Raw genomic sequence first — 10,400 nt, forward strand, 5'->3', positions numbered from 1 at the left:
TAATGGCAAATGGGAGTGGAGAAAAGCGGGTGGAAGCCCAGCCCGGAGCCCTGGGGTCCTGATCCGTGCCTCTGCCAGTGCCATGCTGAGCCAGCTTGCTTCTTGGTTAAGGGGGTTGGACCACAGGACAGAGGGCAGGGAAGGGCCCAAGTCCCATCCAGCCCTTACCCTGCACCCTTCAAAGGCCCCTTCCATTCTCAGAGCCCCTGTAATTTGCTCTCATTAAGGCGGCTTTGTTCTGAGATGGGGGGCCTTGGCCATCCCTCAGGCGCTCACTGCAGGCCTGGTCATGCCCCTGCAGCTGGGCGCTCTCCTTTCTGCCCTGGGAGGGGATGGCAGGAGCAAAGGCTGCAGCTTTGCTACCTTCCCACGCTACCCTCCCTACAGGAGAGCCTGCTGGGGCGGAAGTGGTGAGTCTGTTAGTCAGAAGAAGGGCCCTGGCCTGAGCGCCAGATCGCTGGGTTGGGAGCAGGACTAGGCTAGGCCCTAACTACTTTGTGTGTGACCTTGGGCAAGACCTTCACCTCTCAGAGCCAACAAGTCTCCTTTTGCAAACAAGATGTGCTCTGGCTCTCAGCCTGGTACCAGAGTCAGTGTTGGATTCCAGAAGATAGAATAATTTTCCTTTGGTTCACCTGGGCCCAGTATGAGACACCGCGTCCAGCACAGGGCACGCGGCTTCTTTCACCTGCATGCAGGCCTCCTCCCCTGCCTGGCGACTCAACCTGCGCCATCTTGTCCCAGACTCCTTTCACCTTCCCAGTCGCATTTGCTCCCAGCACACCACTGTGACGCGGCTGTGCCACTGGCTGGCAGTGGATCTCAGCTTCCCCACACCCTATTTTGTTCAAGGGGATGATACCCACAGAGCATTCAGCACCACACCAGCCACCCAGGAAGCTCCCAACAACAGCCCGCCATTCCTGGGGTTATCATCGTTGTTATTATTTTCAAAACTAAGTCGAAAGAGTGCTGGGTACACAAATGCCCCAACTCTCCAAACTCCCTGTCTTTACTTAATTTTCCATTTTGCCATTGTCTCCTCCTCTGTCCACTATTCCCAAAGTATCTCGTTATTTAGAAAAATGGTCCAAGTGTCCATTTTTTTGTTTTGTTTTGTTTTTATCAATGAAAAGACATGGTTTTATTCCTTCTTTCAACAAACATCCAAATATTGGAAGAGCTCCAGCCATGGAGACAAAAGAACGAAGAGGGCTCCTGACTCAGTTGGAAGAGTAGCCAATAATCACAAAAGTTAATACATAATTGCAACCCAGAGGTGCTTTCTGGACAGCTTGGGGGAGGGTGGAGAGAGCTCAGATGTTTCACACTAAGGTCTCCCATAGGTTTGGTTTGGCTAATGAGTCTGCAAGGGGGGTGTATTTCACACGAGGACACAATCTGTGCCACAGTCTCTATTCCAGGTGTGCTGGTATGACGTAGGTGTAGAGAAGGGCAGCTGGAGAAGGGGCATTTTTAGCTATAGCAGCAGCTGCAGGCAGGACTTGTTAAGTGACTTTGATGACTCACTTGGCCTCTCTGAGCTGCTTAGTGTATTTTCTATTTCCTGACTTTCCCCAGGACGGGCTGAAAAGTCCTCTGGCATGAGCTGACTGTTCGTTCACATGTGCCTCGTTTATTTGGGAAACTTCCTTATGTGCCTACCTCTACCCCATGGTGGGGGAATGGCGAACTCTCGAGGAACTGTCAGGATTTTATAAGAGCTTCCTGAGTTTCAGGCATTTTACTCATTTTATTACCACAAGAGTCTTGTGAGGACACTTACTCCTATCTGCATTTTATAGGCAAGAAAATAAGAGACACAAAGTGGTTCAATGACTTGTCCAAAGCTCCTAAGAGTTTGGCTTTACTACTATACCAGGCCTTCTCATGGACTGGTCTGGGGACCCCCGGGGACCCCAGAACCCATGTGGATGGTCCACAAGTTCAAAATAATTTTTGGGATAAAACTAAGACCATGTTTGTTTTTCTGCTGCCCTTTTCTCAGGAGTGCTCTGAGATTTCCAAAGGCCATGCGCTCATGGTACCACACCCTGCAGCTAGGAGAATCTGGGGGTCTGGTGAAGAGATTTGCAAAAATGCAAAACAGGACCACTCTCCTCATTGTTTTTTTGCTTAAAAATATTTTTCATAAAATTTGATGTGAACATGTGATGAGCTTATTGGAATTTTTTAGAATAAATAACTCCATACATATTTAAATGCTCTCCTCGTTTTTAATTTCTAATAAGGTAAAAGTGGCCTGGGAGCCACTGCACATGCCAAAGTGCAGGAGTTTTGTACTGTGGCCTGAGGCCCATTTGAGGTGTCCTCCTTGTGTGGCTTGCCAATATCATTAACACTGGGAAGTCCGAGCCCTGTGTAGTGCCATACCAAGTGGCCCATGGGAGAAAGATCCATTGCAAATCATTCACTGTGTTTCAGTGTCTGACCTTGGGAAGTGCAATATAGGACATAAAATTTAAATCCCTTTTAAAGTTTCTCTTTCTACAGTTTCCTGAAAGGGATAGAAACTCATTGGTGTGAGGTGCTGGGGTTCGAACCAGGGGCCTTGTGCATGCTAGACAAGCACTCTACCACTGAGCTGCAGCCCAATAGGCTTCTCTGGGTGAGAGACCTTTCCTGAAAGCATCCAAGACATCTCCCTCACAGTTTGAGATGCTCCCTACCCAAGCCCTGAAAAATATATGATGTTTCCTACAAGTCCATATTTTTACTTTTTTTCATTTTTTAATTGATTTTATTTTTTTAAATACACAATGGCAGAATGCATTACAATTCTTATTACACATATAGAGCCCAATTTTTCATATCTTTGTATATAAAGTATGTTCATGCCAATTCATGTACTTTGGGATTTTTTTTTTTTTTTTTTTTGCATTACAATTCTTATCACACATATATATACAACAATTTTTCATACTTCTGTTTGTATATAAAGTAGGTTGACACCCAATTCGTGTCTTCATACATGTACTTTGGATAATGGAATTCTTTTTTAGTTGTAGATGGACACAATACATTATTTATTTGTTTTTATGTGGTGCTGAGGATGGAAACCAGTGCCTCATGCATGCTAGGTAAGCACTCTACCACTGAGCTACACTCCCAGCCCTAACAGTCCACGTTTTATACAAAATGTTTCCAAACATTCCTTTCAAATTGGTAACAGCCCATCTAGTGACTTTCACTTGATGAGGTGACAACTAGAAGCTGAATAATGAAAATGCCCATCACAACATCAGGAATTCTGTTAAATGTTCACAGCACCCAATCCAGTGTCATGTCTTGGCAGATCTGGAAAAAAATTATAAGCAGCCCTCATAAGGGAAGGCAGTCCTCCGGATGGCATTCCTGCCTTTATCTTCTGTTATCAACTTTTAGCCGGTTCTCTTTATCTGGAAGAAGGAGGCTTGTGGAGAAATCCCGGAGGGCCTGTGTTTTAGAAGGATTTCATTCCAGAAATATTCAGACAACGTAACACAGAAATGAGTCTATTTCTTAGTGTTTCTATAAAGGTTCCTTCCAAAGACGGGAGCTGGCTTTTCCTGCCATATTGGTTGAACTCCTGTAGTCCTTAGGGGTTGGTTCATCCTCTAAACCGCCTCGCCGGAGAGCATTCCATATCATGCCTGGCAACTGGCCGTACTTGGCTTGCCTTTGAGCTTTGTAACCCTGTGATTCAGTGTCTGACCTTGGGAAGTGCAATAGAAGACGTAAAATTTAAATCCCTTTTTAAGTTTCTCTTTTTAGAGTTTCCTGAGAGGGATAGAAACCCTCTCATTTGTATGAAGTCAGAACTTTCCTGAGAGCTGATCTTGTCTTGGAAGCTCACAATGGCATGGTGTCAGAAGGAATGAGCCTTTGATCCTCCTGAAAGGGAAGTTCAGACCAGAGATTTCTGCTCCTGAATCAGGATATTCCAGTGTGATCCTTGCTCAACTGTAAGATGAGATCTAAATCTCATCTTATAAGATCTAGAGCCTCAGATCTTCCGTTGTCAAATGGAAAAAGAATCAACCCTGTTGCTCTTACAGCTTTGTTCTGAGGACAAAAAGATAAAATGTGCCCAAAACAGAAAGCCCTTGTCTCTCTGCAGAGGCCTCTGATGTGCTGTTCTGTCTACCTGGAATCTGTCACCCCTCTTTCCTGAAGTATAAACACAAAGAGTCTCAAAACTAAATTAGAGACCTCTGTTGCTTTCCCCCGTGGCTTGTGCTCCTCGTCTCCCCGAGAGCTGCCCCGCATGAGCAGGTGCCTGGTGTAGTCTCTTCCTGATCGAAGTGAGAGAGCAATGCAGAAGAACTCTGGCCCATGGTGCCTTTACATTATTTTGGCTTTGGCTACACAGCACTGGTTGCTACTGGTGGAATCACTGGCTGTGCCAAAGCAGGCAGTGAGGAATCCCTGGGAGCTGGGCTCTTCTTTGGGAGTTTAGCAGGCCTGGGTGCTTATCAGCTGTCTCAGGATCCCAGGAACTTTTGGGTTTTCCTAGCTACTTCTTGGACCATGGCATCATTGGGAGTAAATTTCTACCATTCTGGAAAGTTTATGCTTGGGGGTTTAATCACAGGGGCCAGTTTACTGATGGTTGCCAAACTTGGAATTAGTATGTTGAATAGACCCCAATCGTAGGGGTCACATCCCAGCTCAGACTCATGAAGAATGAAAAATCTCCAGACTTCCACTGTTCTCAGGGTATTAAGGGAAAGAAATGCAACACATTTACACACTCTTGACATTTTACTTCAAAAACCAAACCAAAACAACACCGAATTCATTGGGGGGTGGGGGAATTAGTCATTTCTATCACAGCCCTTCAGAGGTGGTGAGGATATAGCACAAGAGCTTAATGGCTCCCTTTTAAGGTTCAATTCTGTGTCAGTGATGAGTGAAATCACACTGGGTAAAATGTAAGGTGTCAACATTGGGGGTCCTGAAGCCCTGTTCCCCGCCCAGAAGAACAGTGTGAAAAAGTCTTGTGGTGAGATTTAAGATGTGAGATCTTTTCTCACTTTATAGCAAAGACCTACTTTGAGATTATGCAAAATGAAATATCAGTGAAAATAAATTTTACTATAAATAAAACAAACAAACAAAAAAACCATTAGGACTCTTGTCCGTCTGCTCTGATCTACTCCTGCAAGTATCTATCCCCGGGCCTTTGTACCCGCCACTCCCCTTTGTATGGGATGTCTGTCCTCACAGGTGTCTTCCTGGCTGACATACTAACATCCTTCAGTGAGGTCTCTCTCTTGCGATGTCACAGACAGGCCTTCTCTAGACACACCACGTGAATGAGCCACAGCCCCAGTACTGCCTATTCCCTTCACCCTGTATGGATGTTCTCATCGCATGTATCACCACCTGGCACCTGGAGTAGTTGACTATTCGACTTCAGAATGTGAGCTCCACAAAAGTAGAGACTTCACTTTGTTCTGCTGTAATCCCAGCGCTTAGACCCCTCCTGGCACATTCACCCCCTCTGCCAAAAAATAAAATAAAATAAAAATACCTGGACTGGGGAGGATGGAAATGATCAGACAGCCGTATCAGAGCGTGGAACAGGGTGGGCTGGGTGGAGATTTCAGTGGGGTGAACCACACAGAACAAAGAACAGCAGACCCCTTGCCCCCTCTCGCCCCAACCCCACCTCCCGGCTTAAACGTCTTAGATGGGATCCTCGGCGTAATTATGGGCATTTGGATTGTTTACTCCTCGTTAACCACCCTCTTTGCACACTTAATTGGTCCGAAGCCTTTGGCATGAGTAACTAACTGTGCAGCTCTTTGGCACGTGGTCAGCCCGCAGCGGCGGGATTGCGCAGGGAGGCTGAGCTGGCACTAACTGGGCGGGCTTGGGGCGCATTGGTCACGTGGTAATGGAGCTCAGACTTGGCGGCTGCGTGTGCAGTGCCTTTGATGTCCTGGAAAGCACACCCCATGGGACTTGCTCAACCTCCTTCTCGCGGTGCCCACCTGGGGCCCTCTGAGCTCTCTACACCAGAGCAAGTGTCACTCGGGGGCGGGGGGATGAAGTCCAAGCTACATGCTTGGCCTGGCCTGGCCGCTGTCTGCAGGACAGCTCTCCTTACACCCTCTCCTCCTTGGTTTGCTCTAGTTGCTCTCCCCTCCACCTGCTCTCCTGGGAAGGTTCTACCTTGGACCCTTAGCAGTAGCTGTGCCCTGTCTTGGTGTGGCTTACCTTCCCATCTGCTCTGTATCAGCTGTGTGCTGGATGAGGGTTTGTCTCCATTTGAGCAAGTTCTGCTTTCTCTTTGGATCTCCATTTCCACATGGATAAATGAGTGGATTTATTGATGTTCTGCATTCCTTTTCAAACATTTCCTGAGTATTGTGCTCTAACCATTTGATGAGGCCACAGAGCTTTTTAGAGATCCCCTGAGCCTTGAGTTCTGGGTGCCAGGTAGTGACAAGGAAATAAGACAGAAACCCTGTCCTCAAGGGAAAGGCACAAAACACAGACACAAATAAATAGATGATTTCTGTTATTGACAAGGGCTGTAAAGATAAAAAGAGGGATTATGGTAGGGAGGGAGAGATGGGGCTTTGCTTAGTGAGAGGAAGGAGGGCCTCTTTGAGGAAGAGACTTGGATTGAGACCTGATGATGGGAAGCTGGGGACAAATGATCCAAAAAGGAGCAGCAATTGCAGAGGCCCAGAGAAAAGAACAAGAGCATCTTCCGGGAGTGGACAGAGGCCTGTGCATATCATGGTGGGGAGGATGTCTAGGGGCAGAGGAGATGATGAAGATCTGGTCCAGGAACCATGGTAGAGTGTGCTTCTTGCTGAGGGCCATGGGAAATGCTTGGAGAGTGACTTATATCTTAGGGCCCTTCATCCTGGCTGCTCCCTGCGGAGAGCACTAGGGACACAGCATCTAGGAGAGAAAGGGCAATGGCTGGTTAGAGGACAGAGAGGCTGGAGGAAGGGGACAGATTCAGTGTGTGTGTTTGGGAGGTAGAGAGAACTCCCTGTGGATTGGATGTGCTTGTGAGGGAAGGAGAGACTTCTGGGACACTGTTAGCCCGTGTCCAATGCCTGGCAGACATGGCCCAGTGATCCCCGTGGGGCGCTAGTTTGCCAAATTCAGCCTTGGGGTTTAGGCACATCTGACAGGAGAGTAGGTGACCCCTGTATTCTCACCTGTCATCGTCTTCGAGGGTAGGAACCATGTGGCTTTGCCACTTTGTCCTAAGTGCTTAGCTCAATGCCAGGCACTTGGTAGCACTCACAATAGTCCCTGAGTTGTCCCTGGAGCTTGTATCTTCCTGAGGGACCTCCCAAGAAGGCCAGGAGGACCTTCCAAGAAGGCATTCCTGGGATCCTCAGCCACATGCTCACTGAAAGTCCTACCAGTTCCACAAGGCACCCCTGCCAGGAGGTGAGACAGCTGGCTCATCACCCAACACTGTCCCCTGGTCACCCTGAGCCCTCTTTATTGGATCTCTGCACCCTCACTGGCTGCAGGCTCCCAATCATGATGCATCCTGGTGCTTTCCCTCATTGAAATATTCTTATTGATTAAATTTCATTAATAGTTCCCTCCACCCCCTGCTTCTTTCCTTGTGGGTCACACATACATTTATTTAGAGCCTTTGGGAGGCCCCTCTGTTTTACATTAAAGGTAGAATTACAACTGGGTGTAGGAGATATCAGGGGCAGGGGTACCCGAGTGAGAGAGCAATATTAATCCAGATTTCTCTTGGCTGGTGTGGGTTGGGGGGACCTCTCACTTTGTCTACAATTAGGGTTGGTGTGGGCAAAAGACATTCCTTGGTCAGAAGGTCCCTCCTGGATCCTCCCAGAGAAGAAGTCTCAGAAAGCTTCCCAGGGAAGGGACTCCAGCCCATGCCTTCTTGCCCTGTCTAGCTAACTTTGCAGGCTTCGCCTTGTTCTGGGGCTAATAAGAAAGCCCAGCCCTGAGGCGCTGGGGCTTTGTGTTAAATTTTTAATAGCCATGGAGGGTTTGATCCCACAGTCCTGAGAAAATTAGTCACTATAGATTCAAGTGAGGAATTTACGGACAGGCCTCAACAGTCTACTTCTAATTTGGGGATGGAAACTTTGATTTAAGAATTCCAAAAGGCAATACAATATAGAGTAAGGAACACTAGACAAGGAGCCCCCATTTCTTCCCCTCAACACATTGAACCATCTGTGGGTCTGGTGCTGTGCTACTCCGGATTCCTTCCCGTTAGGCTGAGGCTGTGTGATCTTGGGCAAGTCCCTTCCCAAGTCTCTGGTTCTCAACTTCCTAACCGGCAAAATGACAGCGTGGGGCTCCTTTGGAGCTCTGGTGCCCTAAACCTGGGTCTATGAAGGATGAATGGTGTCTCCAGCTGTGGCCGCTCCCTGGCATGCCCCCCAGCTGTTCCCAGAGGGCCACCCATGCTTGGGATAGTTTTCCACCTCCTTTCCTGAACCTCACCCTGTGCTCCTGCTGTTGCAAAAGGGGTTAAAATCACTGCACCAGGAAGGAATCCTCGCCCAATCCATGCTCCCTCTTCAGGTCCTCTCCCCCTTTTGTTCTCAGGGATTTGCTCAGCTTGCTGGGGCGAGGCAGCCTGCTCCCAGGCTGGGAGCGTGCCTCTGCTGCACAGAGCCCGGAACTGTAGCAACTTGCCCCAGCTCTTCCCGCAGGCAAGAAATGTGAAGCCACCGCAAGGGAGTGGAGAGACCTTGGAACCTGAGACAACTACCACTAGAATTGCCTTCAGAGATCACTGAGTCCAATTAACTCCTTCTGCAGATGGGGACACTGAGGCTGGGAAGGGAGACACTTCTTAGGTTCACGTTAGCGAGTTAGTGATGGACACAAAGGCAGCTTTCCTATTCCCCAGTCCAAGTTCTTTCTCCTGGGCTCATCTCGGGAATCTGTGGACATTTCTTTGATATTGGGACAGAAGGGGGCCAGAGGGGGTCATGATTCCAGGTGTCAGGGAAGCAGGAAGGAGGGACTGGCTCCTTGAGGTTACCTGCCTGACACCTATCCCTGCCAGGTGGCTCACTGTCTTTAAATATCCTGGGATTGTGGGAGGTGGGGCTGGTCTAAGAACCTAGCTCTGATGGACAGCCTATGTCAGGTCAGGGCTCAGTTTTTTTTCAATCAGGCCAGACCTCAAGTCTCAGCTCCTCCCTTTGTTAGCTGTGTGACCCTGGGCAAGTTGTTCAGCCTTTCTGAACCTGAGCTACCTGTATGTCAGTGTTTAGAGTATCTTTTTCCCAAAGTTCTACTGAGAGCCTGACATCTTGATGGGGAACATGTGGTAGTACAAAGTTGCTCATCCTCACAATGTCCAGGGAGGAACAAGGGAGAGAGAGAGAGAGAGAGAGAGAGAGAGAGAGAGAGAGAGAAAGGAAGAGAGAGAGGCGAGGGGAGGGAGGGAGCGAGAAAGGAACTGGGGTCCTGATATCCCTCCCAAGGACATGCCTCCGGTGACCTAACTTCCTCCCTCTAAGCCCTGCCTCCTAATGATCCCACCACCTCCCAGTGGTGACCACAGATAGGGAACAAGACTTTAACACACAGGCCTTTGGGGCATGGTCAAGATCCAAACTGTAACATTATATAAACAATGTTAACTGCTGACCCAAATTTCATTTCCTCTTCTCACTAAAAGTACCCTGGATAATGAATGGGGGCAGGAGAGGACAGAGTAGGTAAGTCCCAGGAGCCATGCCATGGGAAACGAGGCTAATCATGACACACTGTTTCTTGTTTTTTAGGATCTCTTGCAGTTGGGTGATGGCCACGTGACCTAGTTCTAGACTGAGAAGGAATCAACTGGGAAGGAAAACATAAGGGGCTCCACATGAGGAAAGGAGATATAGCCAGCGTCACTCTGTCTCCCTCTTCCTGCTTTGAAAATGACTGTGAACTCCACTTGTGCCCTCTAGGTCAAAATGCATTCTACTGTAAAATAAATAAGTTAGTTAATTTAAAAATTAGAAATAAATAAAGAGATACTGACTAAAAAAAATAAATGTGATATCTGGAGCTTCGGTAGCTATGTTGTAATATATGTTGGCAGAAGCCAAAGGAATTTATAGGGTCACCAGCACTAATATCACTGAGCCCTTCACAAATGCCAATTGCTATCTGCCTGAGTGTCTCTAGTAATATAACAAAAATGAATAGCTATTTGTTTTAGGTACTGTTAGTTAGATTTTCTGTTATTTGCAATTCAAAGCTTCCTTTGAAAATGAATCATTTCACTCAGAATGCAGAAACCTATCTAGCAATGTCATTAATCCAAAATTCAGACAATAGTAAAGAATCAAGTAGATAATGTTTATTGAGTACCTGCTATTGCCAGTCAGTATGGTAAGTGCTTTAGTTGCATATAAACTTATGTT

At 47.5% G+C, this 10,400-nt stretch overlaps 1 pseudogene; it reads left to right on the forward strand.

The window, feature by feature from the left end:
• The first annotated feature begins 4,335 nt into the window (after window positions 1-4,335).
• On the forward strand, window positions 4,336-4,656 carry LOC114095398 (transmembrane protein 14C pseudogene; annotated as a pseudogene).
• Window positions 4,657-10,400: the final 5,744 nt, after the last annotated feature.

The sequence above is a fragment of the Marmota flaviventris genome, chromosome 5, assembly GCF_047511675.1.
Source record: "Marmota flaviventris isolate mMarFla1 chromosome 5, mMarFla1.hap1, whole genome shotgun sequence".
NCBI lineage: Eukaryota > Metazoa > Chordata > Mammalia > Rodentia > Sciuridae > Marmota > Marmota flaviventris.